General features: G+C 32.8%; 1 long non-coding RNA gene across 1 annotated transcript; it reads right to left on the reverse strand.

Moving 5' to 3' along the window:
• Positions 1 to 1,856: 1,856 nt before the first annotated feature.
• On the reverse strand, positions 1,857 to 6,859 carry LOC144836101 (uncharacterized). The gene is made up of 3 exons (XR_013611148.1): positions 6,602 to 6,859; positions 2,396 to 2,453; positions 1,857 to 1,938 (listed from the first exon to the last, which is right to left on the reverse strand). It is a non-coding gene; the product is annotated as an uncharacterized LOC144836101 (long non-coding RNA).
• Between the last annotated feature and the right edge of the window lie 7,464 nt (positions 6,860 to 14,323).

Raw genomic sequence — 14,323 nt, forward strand, 5'->3', positions numbered from 1 at the left:
ACGTGATCAGACCCTGTTTTATGGTTCGGGCCAACCGCTTCCTCTTTCCCAATCGAACCCCCACCCAAACCTCTTTAATCGACAGCGAACATACACGCGGTACACCAATGGTTATTGGTAAATTGAAACAATTCGTAAACTCAACCGTGAGAACATAACGCGTAACTTTATCCCTGTATGAACGTACGTCGATGCGTAGTTGCAAATGAATCTCCGATTTTCGCCTGGAATCTGGAAAATACACATTTTGGTCCCTGGATGCAATATGATACAGCCCAGATATGTCGACGCGTATACCGCAGTGAGCCGGCCGGGCCATGAAAGATTCGTACAAAGAGACACCGCCAGACAAATGCGTAGTACCACATACTGTTTACTTCGCTGTCAGTGTATCGTATGTACGTCAAAAATAGAATGCCGCAGTTACTTAAAATATATAGTAGTACACTTAATAATGGTTTTATTTTTTATCAGAAAAGAAATAATCATATTTTTCTCCCCGACAATTTGGCCAATACTCCCCGACGGGGGGGCCAGCTTTCCCCGACGGGGCCCAGATTTTTTGGTCATTTTACTTCTATTGACTATGTTTAAATCGATCGAATATACAGAGTGTCCGATGTCAGAGTCACTGCTGAGCGTGAGATCGAGAGATTGTTGAGAAATGATGGTGATAAATATTATATTATGACAGAAAAATGGACTGACCAATCGCGTGCTTCGGCTGGGCTTTTCAGGATGCACAACATCACGTTCAGTTCAGTTCAGTTCAATCTTTTTGTGCCCAATTGTACTTTTATCATGCATTGTAACAACATAATTTATGTATTTATACATTTTTCCTGGAAATATTTTTCATTAAACCAAAGAATTTCACTGTGTAAACTTGAATAAAAATGGTGCCGAGTTAAATTGGTATGTGTACGTAGGCCTCCTACATGTGTGTTTTTTAATGTTTATAGTAGGACATTATTAATTAAGGGCCTAATATAATATACTTTTTTTGCAACAATAAAGCTGTATTTCAGTACTACTAACTTCCATACTGCAGTGTACTATATAATTTCTCTGCATAGCTCAGATTTTAGTAGGTAAAAATGTCTGTGTAGCTGATTAAAACAACCAAAATTTCTCAGAGAGCCAAAGTTTCCAGGGGCCTTCTGGCCGGCCCCCTGGCCCCCAGTCTAAAGTTGCTTGTTGCGCTCGCAAAATCACATTGTAGGCCTAGTTTACATAAAAGTAAAGGCCTTCAATAATTGAATAAATAGTTAGTTACTAACTAATTAGTTACTACTAACTAGAATCAAATTGTAATTAGGACGTAAAGTAAAAGTCTGTCATTTCAGCCTCCCTATTTCATAATTCAAATTATATCAAGAGTTTTCATTTTGCCGTTTATTTGCATTTTCTGGACTTATCGACGAATAAAAATATTGAATGTCGCCACCAACGGCCATTTTGCGGGAAGTCACAGGATCCGGAAGCCAGTTGAACAGCGCGAGTGTGTGAAAATACCCTGTGATATCCACAAATTTTGTTAGGAAACGCTAAATTTTGTTGTTGTAAAAGACAAAAATGGAAAAATAGCGTAATACTGAAAACTAATGTTATCAAATCTACATTTCGCGGTACATCTGAGATAGATAAGGTAGGTATCCAAGGCGGAGATTTATCCCGAAGTTTTTCCATTGTGCTCGACTATGTCAGAATTAACCATAATTTATATATATATTGTTATAATAACTAGAATTATAATAAATATACATTATTTATACATTAATTTTTATCCTTATTAAGAAAATTACTATAAATAATCCTAAAACAATTACAATGAAAGAAATAATAACTGATGTATACCTCATTCTGGATGTCCTGTGCTTCACATTGAATTAAATATTGACAGATGTCAACAGGATTGCTTTGGTCTATATTTGGCATCTAAAACATGGGAACAGATAGTATATTAATACAGTATTTAATTGCATTAATATCATGAAAGGAATTATCAGAAGGATTATAGAATAGACAACAGTGATCACTTGTATGTTGTATTAATATAGTCATTATATAATAGTCAAATAATATATTAAGATAAATTTGGCCTCAAAACCACATAATAATAAGTGCCAGTCAAATGAGCAAATACATATTATTAAGAATATGATGATATATTTTATACAAATTTATTTACTAATACAAATAAGTTACTGTCATGGGCAACAATTTTGTTTGTTACAAGCACAGCAGTGTTTATTTTGATCCATTTTTCATGTTACTTTTTCACTATTTGATTTAATTAGTACTTATTTTATTTCTCTTTTGTTTGTCATTAATTACTTTAAGTTAATTGTTGCTAGTTAAAATGTATTATCCAAAACAGTGCAAAGCTACCTACCTCAATTCCATTGAAGGTGCATATAGCAACAAGTTCATTTTTCAGTTGATTCATTGTACTGCAATTGATTTACTAAAAACAAATAAAAAAAGGAGGTTAACAATGTAATAACAAAAAAAAAGACAATTTGTCATTCAAATAAAGGTTTGTAGAGTTTATAGAGTAAACATGATAGTGCATTAATAAATACATAAATACTACAAGTGCTAAACATGTTGAAATACACTAAATATATAATACAATGTCTCCTCTATCAACAATTTCCTCAACCAATGCTTCCTCTATCAAATAATGTTATAACATTATTTAGACCTACAAGTACTATGTACACTTACAGTGGTAATGCTAAAATAAAAGAAATCCAAAATATGCAACGTTTCCTCTTCAAAAGTTGAATGCAAGTGGTTGTTGTACAGAAGACCAAACACTTTTATATCATTATTTATATAGTGATAACCAGTGCAATTCAATGGATTCTATACAAATTACAACATAGCGTGACTTAGTGTTTGCTTTGTTTTTATCATTTAGTTGATTAGAACTACAAACCAACATGAATTACCATTTTAGGTAAAGCAAACAAGGTTTGCAATATTATGTTCAAAATGACTTTATCAACGTAAAACTATACAATTTTATCAAAGAATTAAACAAACCATCTTATAATGCAAAATACCATTTTATCATTATTATACCGAATCTTAATTTTTAATACTGAATATTAACTGAGTTAATGTTTATATCGTTTTAGCTCTGTAATATAAATTTTCTCTGTATACTTGTTTTATCATATTTAGATTTCAACACAATATCACAATATTTTCTATAATCTTTTAACCTCAGAATGTGTAATATCACATAAATATCATATGGTTTATCATAATATGTGCAATAAAAGTGGGCTGCCCCACAAAAGAGAAAACAAAAATTACTGTAACATTGTAAAATTAATTAAATCTCGGTATCTTTTACATAGAATTGGTTGCCGTGCAAAAAATTGTTTAATATGACAATACAATGACTCATACTTTTCAGTCCATTTTTAGAATTTCTTTTCAAATTATAATTGGCTTATAAATCTGTATGCATGGTGACTAGGTAAAACAACAATCAAGCCTAGAGATTGCCCAGAGTTTAGGCTCTGACATCCCTAATTAGGGGTGAAAGAACCTACCCTTCCCATACTCTTAACCCGCTTCCCACAATTGTGTAATTTTTACATTTACAAAAATTGTTTGCACTCTGATCCAAACAGTATTTCAGTGTTTATTTTCAAATCTACTCATTGCAGCCTTCCATACTACACTGTAAATTACAAATATTATATATCTGATAATAGAGTAGTATTTCTTGCTTTAATATGAACTACAATGCAAACTTACAAATTACAGACTCAACTTGAAATCTATAAACTATACTGACTTTACCAATCAACTAAAAATTCAACCAATTTGTAGCACCAACTGCCTACCACTCCTTACAGTCTATTTCAATGTGTAGCACCAACTGCCTACCACTGCTTACAGTCTATTTCAATTTGTAGCACCAACTGCCTACCACTGCTTACAGTCTATTTCAATTTGTAGCACCAACTGCCTACCACTCCTTACAGTCTATTTCAATTTGTAGCACCAACTGCCTACCACTCCTTACAGTCTATTTCAATTTGTAGCACCAACTGCCTACCACTCCTTACAGTCTATTTCAATTTGTAGCACCAACTGCCTACCACTCCTTACAGTCTATTTCAATTTGTAGCACCAACTGCCTACCACTCCTTACAGTCTATTTCAATTTGTAGCACCAACTGCCTACCACTCCATACAGTCTATTTTCATATTTAGTGTTAATTCACATAATATGCTTATTGACTTTAGCTATGATGTCACAACAACTTTTTCACGGTCTATGCACTTGTTTCTGTTGATGTACAATTCACAATACTCTGTGGAATTTCCTTTAGAATTCCGTTATTAAATTTCTATAAAACCCCTAAAAAGTACTAGAGGGAAACAAGCTCAGCCCAGTTTTTATTGGCAAATAATAGCTATTTTAGCCTAAAAAATTAGTATTAGTATTAATAGTATTTTAATTTAATTACTACACATTTGAGGAAAATTCTCAGTATGGTAACTAGAGGACTGAAAATTTAGACAGGAAAAATAATAAAACATTTAACACATTAGATCTAGTATACCAATTGATTTCTGTAGGTCTGTTAGTCTTTTAAACATTTAACACATTTAACACATTAGATCTGATATACCAATTGATTTCTGTAGGTTTGGTAAATCAGATCTAACCTGTTACACGTTTAAAAGACTGACAGACCTACAGGAATCAATTGGTATATCAGATCTAACCTGTTAAATGTTTAAAAGACTGACAGACCTACAGAAATCAATTGATATATTAGAATAGATCTAATGTGTTAAATGTTTAAAAGACTAACAGACATACAGAAATCAAATTGGTATATCAGATTTAACATGTTAAATGTTTAAAAGACTGACAGACCTACAGAACTGACCAAGCAGTTTAAAAGATACAGTAGGCCTAACTTTTCATTGACTATTAGAAGTCTACTAAACTATCAGGCTATCACAAATGTTATGTTAAAGGAAATAGAGTTAAACTATATAAAAGTGTTCTCCTAAATCTACATACTGGTGATCATTTTCTCTTTTAGGCTTTCTGTTGTTAATCTACATACTGGTGATCATTTTCTCGTTTAGGCTTTCTGTTGTTAATCTACATACTGGTGATCATTTTCTCTTTAGGCTTTCTGTTGTTAATCTACATACTGGTGATCATTTTCTCTTTAGGCTTTCTGTTGTTAATCTACATACTGGTGATCATTTTCTCTTTAGGCTTTCTGTTGTTAATCTACATACTGGTGATCATTTTCTCTTTAGGCTTTCTGTTGTTAATCTACATACTGGTGATCATTTTCTCTTTAGGCTTTCTGTTGTTAATCTACATACTGGTGATCATTTTCTCTTTTAGGCTTTCTGTTGTTAATCTACATACTGGTGATCATTTTCTCTTTAGGCTTTCTGTTGTTAATCTACATACTGGTGATCATTTTCTCTTTTAGGCTTTCTGTTGTTAATCTACATACTGGTGATCATTTTCTCTTTAGGCTTTCTGTTGTTAATCTACATACTGGTGATCATTTTCTCCTTAGGCTTTCTGTTGTTAATCTACATACTGGTGATCATTTTCTCCTTTAGGCTTTCTGTTGTTAATCTACATACTGGTGATCATTTTCTCTTTTAGGCTTTCTGTTGTTAATCTACATACTGGTGATCATTTTCTCTTTTAGGCTTTCTGTTGTTAATCTACATACTGGTGATCATTTTCTCCTTAGGCTTTCTGTTGTTAATCTACATACTGGTGATCATTTTCTCTTTAGGCTTTCTGTTGTTAATCTACATACTGGTGATCATTTTCTCTTTAGGCTTTCTGTTGTTAATCTACATACTGGTGATCATTTTCTCTTTTAGGCTTTCTGTTGTTAATCTACATACTGGTGATCATTTTCTCTTTTAGGCTTTCTGTTGTTAATCTACATACTGGTGATCATTTTCTCTTTTAGGCTTTCTGTTGTTAATCTACATACTGGTGATCATTTTCTCTTTTAGGCTTTCTGTTGTTAATCTACATACTGGTGATCATTCTCTCTTTTAGGCTTTCTGTTGTTAATCTACATACTGGTGATCATTTTCTCCTTAGGCTTTCTGTTGTTAATCTACATACTGGTGATCATTTTCTCTTTTAGGCTTTCTGTTGTTAATCTACATACTGGTGATCATTTTCTCTTTTAGGCTTTCTGATGTTTTTTTTTCTATGCTGGCATTAACAACAGTTGTTTCTATTAGCTAGCATTGTCTGAATTTAATAAAACTGTCAATCATGAGCAAAACTAACACAAAATGTAAGTTTAACGTTAAATCTTTAAACATCATAAACACTAACTTTCTACTAACTAAATGACATCCTGTTGTAACAACCCATTTAATTTTCTTCTCTTGTATCCAAACATTTCAATTCTCAACCAGCTTATTTCAGCTTCCTTCTTCCTTAAAACTCTTAATAATCAAAATTATAAAATAATATAAATCAAATTTATAAAATTGATCTAAAAAACCAGCAATATACTGTATTTCTTACTGTACTTACATAACATCTACATTGCAAACTTACATTATTATTGGCTAAACTGGAATAAGCTGGTAATTCACAATAACTGGACTGACTTTCTAGTTGTCTGAATTCAATCAATTCATAGCACCAACTGTCTACTCTTTAGAGTATATTTCTATTATATAGTATTCACAATGAATAGTACCTAACTTTGATATTACAAAAACGTGTCCACGGTCTATGCACTTATTAAATATAGAAGCACAATACACAAGTATTCTATTGAATTTCACTTTAGAATTCTATACAATTCATTTACAAAACTCCTACACATGATTTCCTTTGGAATTGTAATACAAAACACAAGAAGTTGTTAAGTGTAGTATATAGACATAATATGATTCATACAAGTATCATTAAAACAAGTTTAAATAGAAAATCATTGCTATACTGTAAGGCCTATAAAAAAAAACATACCGTACTATGTTGTCTGACATTTCGGTGGTTGGCGCACTTTTATGAGAAGTCTTCTTCAATGCTTTGCTATTTCTGCCTTTGGTGGCAAGGTAACAACCACAAGAGGCACTGCTGCCCAGTTATGAACCTGTAAAATAAAATAGATTACAGTAATGGCAGCTGTCTATGGAAATTAATGTTATTATGGCTTGGCACTAATGCAATTTATTAGTATGCAAATAATGAATGTTTGAGTTGTGGTGAGAAATGAATCATGAATTGGAAGATTGACTATTGTTAAAATAAGGTTGAAATGAGTTAAATAGAACAGTCAGTATTTCAACAGGAGGTTTTTTGAAAAGTTTGTTTAATCTTGAAAAACCATGATGCGGGCGAATGCAAGATCAATAGAGGGCGGATACTCTACTATCTAGACCTATTAGTTACTATGATTCAATTCTGAAAATTACTCTTATTCTGCAGTGTGTGCCTGATATATGTGTATGTGTTACATCATAGTGGATATATTTATACTTTTACATTTCTAATTTACAATATCCCTGTAGTTTTCCATAATTAATTATGATAGAAGTTAGTAATTTATTATCTTATTAATCTTTACCTTAAATGAAGTAAGTACTCGTCTAGGCTGACAACTCTCATAAATTATATGTCTCAATAGTTCCTTTAAAATGTTGTGTGTTGGGCTTGGAACAATTTGGTAAGGTAGAGAATGTGTTCATGATAAAAAATACCTCCCTGATACGAATGTAAGAAATGATGCTCTGCTAAAGGTATTAAACCAAGCTTTACAAACTTAAAAGGATGACATTGGGTAAAATGACTGGAAGAATTTTGGAGTTAAAAATAAATCTGAGAAAAAAATATTTGCAAAACCATGTATAATCTTGTTGTATAGTGGGTTATACAATGGTTTAGCTTTTACAGCAATCTAATCAACCTGGACTGTAAGACTCATGGTGTAGTGGTATTTTCAATGGAGTCATTCTTTATTCGTTTATGAATACCGGTGCACATTTACCCCACTCAGGGAATACAATCATGGAGTCTGTTTAAAGCCCCATTCCTTATGTTTTTTAGATCTAATTTAATAAGGTCACAAATTACATTCATCTTATCCTATTGCGATAACTTGTTTTGTCTTTAAACGGTTAAAAATGTGAAAAATAACCGATTCAAATCAATTTAGTACTGCATTGTTTTTCTCTTTTTATCGTATTACCATAGAACGTACATTTAAGACAAGGAATGACCTGGTTTCATGCTTTTAAACTTGTTAACATAAAAACACGTAGGGAATGGGACTTTGAGGATGGGATACCTTCCATCAGTGGTTTACATCAAAACAATTGCGGCACACACTGTATAGTAATAGAAATGTATCACTTTTGCTACTGAGATATTTAACGGATTTATTCCTTAAGTTGTAGGTATTCAATATTGAAATTATCAAGTCTTGCATACCTCGCCAGTCGGAAAACTGCTGTGATAGACTGCTGTTACAGTAAGAAAGACAGGTACGTAAATATCAGCTAGCTAGGCCCTAGTGAGGGCGGATCGGGGGCTTAACTTTAGGGTACCTAACTTTAGCCTACATACTTACTTTACACGAATACAGGTCAACCCGTACCCATGCCAACTCGTACCCACCAACTCGTACCCAAATTTTGGCTTACTCGTACCCACAATTTTGGCTGACCCGTACCCATCATTGGCTGACCCATACCCATCATTGGCTGGCCCGTACCCAAGTTTAATGCTATTTAAAGTATATTTATATTACATTTAAACCCAGTTTTATTAAATTTTTAGATACCAATCATATGTTCGATATTATAATGGCAAAAACTATTGACCTAAAAAGTATAATAATATCTACAGACTCGTACGAAAAAAGCACAGCTTTCATCGTATTTGGGTACGTCGTATTTGGTCAAGTTAATACTTGAGGGCGCTGTTTTACATGGAAGATCAGAGCCATATATAAATGGCTCTGTGGAAGATGTCAGTGGTTGGCTGTGCTGCATTCTATTTTTTTTCATTTATGAATAGTTATTAATCTAGTATTTACTACGAATAGTAGTACACGGAAATTGAAATACCCACTAGTCTGTGATGATGAAAACTTTAATTATTAAAAGTAAACATGAATATCTTTTATACATAATTTGTATTTTCATTTTATTTTACAGATAATGATTTTTGAAAATCGTTTTAAAACGAATGGTTTTTGTTGTTTTGTTTTGCAATTTAAATATAAAAATATTCATATGGCAAAAGCATACCACTAGTTTTGCGCCGACCAGCTGGTCAACCCGTACCCAAACCAACCCGTACCCATGCCAACTCGTACCCAACTTGGCTAACCCGTACCCAAATAATTGGTCAACTCGTACCCACTTTGGCTAACCCGTACCCAAACCAACCCGTACCCATGCCAACTCGTACCTAAATATTTGGCTTACTCGTACCCATTATTTGGCTTACCCGTACCCATTTTTGGCTTACTCGTACCCATTATTTGGCCTACTCATGCCCAATTTGAATAATTACTTGTAATGATTTGATCGGCGCAAACTAGTGGTATGCTTTGCCGTATGAATATGTTTATAATTAAATTGTTTTTTTATTTTACAGGTCTCGGTGAAATGTGTGCTAATAAAAATGACCATTGATTTGATTGTAAACTTCGTTTAACTAGGCATATATTTGTTAACATTTATTTAATAGTAATATAGTTTTATAAACATATGTTTGATGTGTCCTTTTTATTTACGTAAGAGAACATTAATTAATAAAAAAATATTTTAACTGTTGTATAGTATTACAATTCTCAATTAAGCCCAGGTAAAGTAGGCCTACCAACAACGTATAATTTTTATACTTATCAATTTTTATCACCTAATTATCTTCCCTCATTAGATTCGATCAAGTAATTATTATTTCTATTGTATTGGTAATTTAAAATTGGTTAAATTAACAACGCCCTGTTTTAAGCAAAAAGCTTACAGGGCTATGGGGTCGAATTACTCATAGATTTCGTGTTACATGTTTTTGTTGACCGGGATTAACCTTTTATTATCTATTACGCATTTATGGGGCGTCAAAGAGACGACTCAGTCGTATGATCGTTTTCCATATATTGTATTTATTAATAATTCAGTGAAATGATCATATCGGGGATCATAATTATACACATACTGTAAGGCCTGCAGGGCTATGGGGTAGAATTACTCGTAGATTTCGTGTTACATGTTTTTGCTGACCGGGATTAACCTTTTATTATAAAAAAACACGCATTTATAGGGCGTCAAAGAGACGACTCAGCAATGACGTATGATCGTTTTCCATATATATTTTATTTATTAATAATTCAGTGAAATGATCATATACACGTACTGTAAGGCAATTAAACATTTTGGCAGATTTTCTTCTATAACAGCTACGTGTTTTTGCTGACTGGGGATTCCTCTTTTATATTAAAAAATAGACAACGCAATGTGGCGTATGATCGTTTTCTATTTATTTTTTTTCTTAAATAATTCAGTAAAATGATCTGTTTGTTAATTAAACATTTTTGGTAGATGTTTCCTCAATAACAGCTAGCTACATGTTTTTGCTGACGAGGGAATCCCTTTTTAAAAAAAAAATATGCATTCTATAATGTGTCAAATAAGACAAATTAATGACCTACGACCGTTTTTCCATGGCAACGGATGTTGTATTATTTACTAAAATAATATAAACGTTCTGAAGGCCTACCTACACTGTCTGAGTATACTTAGGCTTACGTATCTGATGATTTTTTTTTAGTTTTAGTAGTATGTATTTCGGTTTTTTAGTCATAATAATACAGTAATAATCATTACAAAATGAAAACGTAATAACAGCAAATGTCGTACGTCGTTTGTAATTAAATGTTAAATTATTGGAGGTTACCTTTTATTATTATTCTCACATCCGTCATTGTATACTAGGGGATTTGTTTTATAAACGGCAATAGGCCTAATCTACTTTCATTATTCTAATGCTCACTTAGCAGCAAAAATGAGGCTGGTATCCACTTAAATAGTTTCGTGATTTTAAAATACGAGTGACTACTTGAAAATGTATTAAATATTTTCGAAATGTTAAAACAGTTTAATATTTTCCAAAACTTGCAAAACAAAACAACAAAAACCATTTTTAAAACGATTTTCAAAAAGCACATTACTCATTAGGCCTACTTCATTATCTGTAAAATAAAATGAAAATACAAATTATGTATAAAAGATATTCATGTTTACTTTTAATAATTCAAGTTTTCATCATCACAGACTAGTGGGTATTTCAATTTCCGTGTACTACTATTTGTAGTAAATAATAGATTAATAACTATTCATGACATCTGACATCTTCAACAGAGCCATATATATGGCTCTGATCTTCAACAGAGCCAAATATATAAGGAGTTACGACATTGAAAATTAGAAGCAATTTTTGTGTCAAAGAATTCGCACGCTGAGGGCGCATGCGTCTATTTTGTATAGCGTTTTCCTGTAGTTCATGCGTTATTTTTAGATTTTTTTTTGTCTATGAAATAACGCTTATATTCCGTTTTTATTTTAGTAACTAATTTTTTTAATGGTATTAATTTGGTAACATATATATATTATGTCTATAATAACAAAAGAATAAATGCATCATCAAAGCATGGACCAATACAAAAAACACACAAATTCACCCCTCTTTTTATACAGTATATGGCTCGCTGTGTGTTTTTGACACAAACTTTCAGAGACTCGTTCATCATTTTATTTGTGATAATTTGCCTTTATTATTTTAATATTGTTCATACCCTATTCAATATATTAACAAATATATCCACGACACTTTATTATTTTATTTAGTCATCAAAGCATGCATTATGGATTGAAAATATTACATAATTGTTATTAATAGGACGTAGTTATGGGATGTTTCGTTCCAAAATCAATCAATCGAACTTTATAATGTACTAGCGCACGCGCGCGCAATATTCTTTGCCGCAAGTACTTCTGTACGCTGTGCACATCGATATTTCACCGTAAAATGTGCAATTACATTTTTTTAAATATAAGAAAAAGTTTAAAGTATTTTCTTGCTCCTATACTTTACATGCATTAACGGAGACAAGTTTGACACAAATTGATCTGCATATCACGTGACAATAATCCAATGTCGTAACTCTTTATATATATGGCTCTGATCTTCAATGTAAAACAGCGCCCTCAAGTATTAACTTGACCTAATACGACGTACCAAATACGATGAAAGCTGTGCTTTTTTCGTACGAGTCTGTACATATTATTATACTTTTTAGGTCAATAGTTTTTGCCATTATAATATCGAACATATGATTGGTATCTAAAAATGTAATAAAACTGGGTTTAAATGTAATATAAATATACTTTAAATAGCATTAAACTTGGGTACGGGCCAGCCAATGATGGGTACGGGTCAGCCAATGATGGGTACGGGTCAGCCAAAATTGTGGGTACGAGTAAGCCAAAATTTGGGTACGAGTTAGTGGGTACGAGTTGGCATGGGTACGGGTTGACCTGTATTCCTTTACACAGCCTACTATAGTAAGCCTAAACTCATTCTTGTCTTGCTAGCTTAATAATTATTAATATGCTTTAATAGGCCCCTGTATTGTTGGAATGGCCTATTGTTATCCTATACAACACTAACAGTCACTGTTTACCACCATAAAATATGTAAAATATTACCGGTAACTAAAGTTCAAAATATGTCAACAGTCATGATTCCGTAAAACTTTTTTGTACCACATGTACGACCTCTGCCGACGAATACCAGTACACAGTTTAAAGAGATGACCTGGAATCTTAAGAAGACGTACCTGGGAAATTACTGAAATGACGTAATGTTAATCAAATTTAAAAGTAGGCCTAATACCCATAATACAAATTTATCTAATTAAAAAAAGAATCATTCTAAAACAGGATCATGGTTGAGATCAATGCAAGTCAGGATATACTATGTAATAAATATTGCAGACCTAGATCCCTACCATAGCTCTGCAATATTTATTACATAGTTACGATAGGTCAAGGGTGATCGATTCATCATACCAAAATATTTTGAAAAAATTAAGTAGGTCAAGTGTTATAACGTTCGTAAAGCCAGTTACTTATTCGCCGTAGAGGGCGTATATGCAAAAAAGTTCGCGGAACTAGGGTGGCGATTAGTAAAGTAGGTCAAGGGTGATCGATCCATACCAAAATATTTTGAAAAAATTAAGTAGGTCAAGTGTTATAACGTTCGTAAAAGCCAGTTACTTATTCGCCGTAGAGGGCGTAGACGCAAAAAAGTTCGCGGAACTGGGGTGGCAAATGGTAGAGTAGGTCAAGGGTGATCGATTCATACCAAAATATTTTTTATTTTTTCGAGATTTGAAGGGTCAAAGGTCAAATTAGGTCAAATAAGTCATTTTATGAAGAGGAAATCGTTTAGATATGTTAAATGCAACAGAATTTTGTTGTTTAGTTGATATAATCCAAATAAACATCATATCCAAAGTTTACGGACATCGGGAAGTGGGTTAATTAGCATAAATTCAAAATGGCCACCATTTACCATTTGAAGTTCCCATATCTCCTCAACGGTTGGTTTTAGACCACCTAAATGCATTACGAGTAGATATAAAGTGACATTAAACTTGTTGATATAAAGTTTGCGGTACACCACGTGTAATAGTTCTGAAAAGAACTGTTGAGTTTCTCGACGTTTCGATCAATATACTTTGATCGTCCTCAGGAGTGAGAATTCTCAACAGTTCTTTTCAGAACTATTACACGTGGTGTACCACAAACTTTATATCAACATTTGATTTCGCCATGCAAACCTTCAAACAAGACATTAAACTTCCAAATTAGCACATTTAAATTACCATATGACGTCATCGTTACGTCATATATTATGTTATAACTGCTTAAATGACATGATCCTATGCTAAACAAAATGTAGAAACTGCAGGAAAACAATTTTCTAACATTTTCCTGTTAAAGTGAACATGATAGATTTCCAAAGTCATCTTCTGACATCCGTCTCTCGGCATCACGCTCATCGAGTGGTTTTCGCAAAGAGACTCTTTGAAATCACAAGATGATCCTTGACATTTATCAAGAACTGCATGAGGAGAAAGCAAATTCTTCCAGTGTTGGGAACATTCACCTTTCCACCATTCATCACAAGCTGTTTGAGCTATCTTCTACAGAATCGACCACATGCTGGACATCTTGTGTCCGCCTTGCTCCAAAAGTA

Source organism: Antedon bifida, chromosome 2, assembly GCF_963402885.1.
Source record: "Antedon bifida chromosome 2, ecAntBifi1.1, whole genome shotgun sequence".
Classification (NCBI taxonomy): Eukaryota; Metazoa; Echinodermata; class Crinoidea; order Comatulida; family Antedonidae; genus Antedon; species Antedon bifida.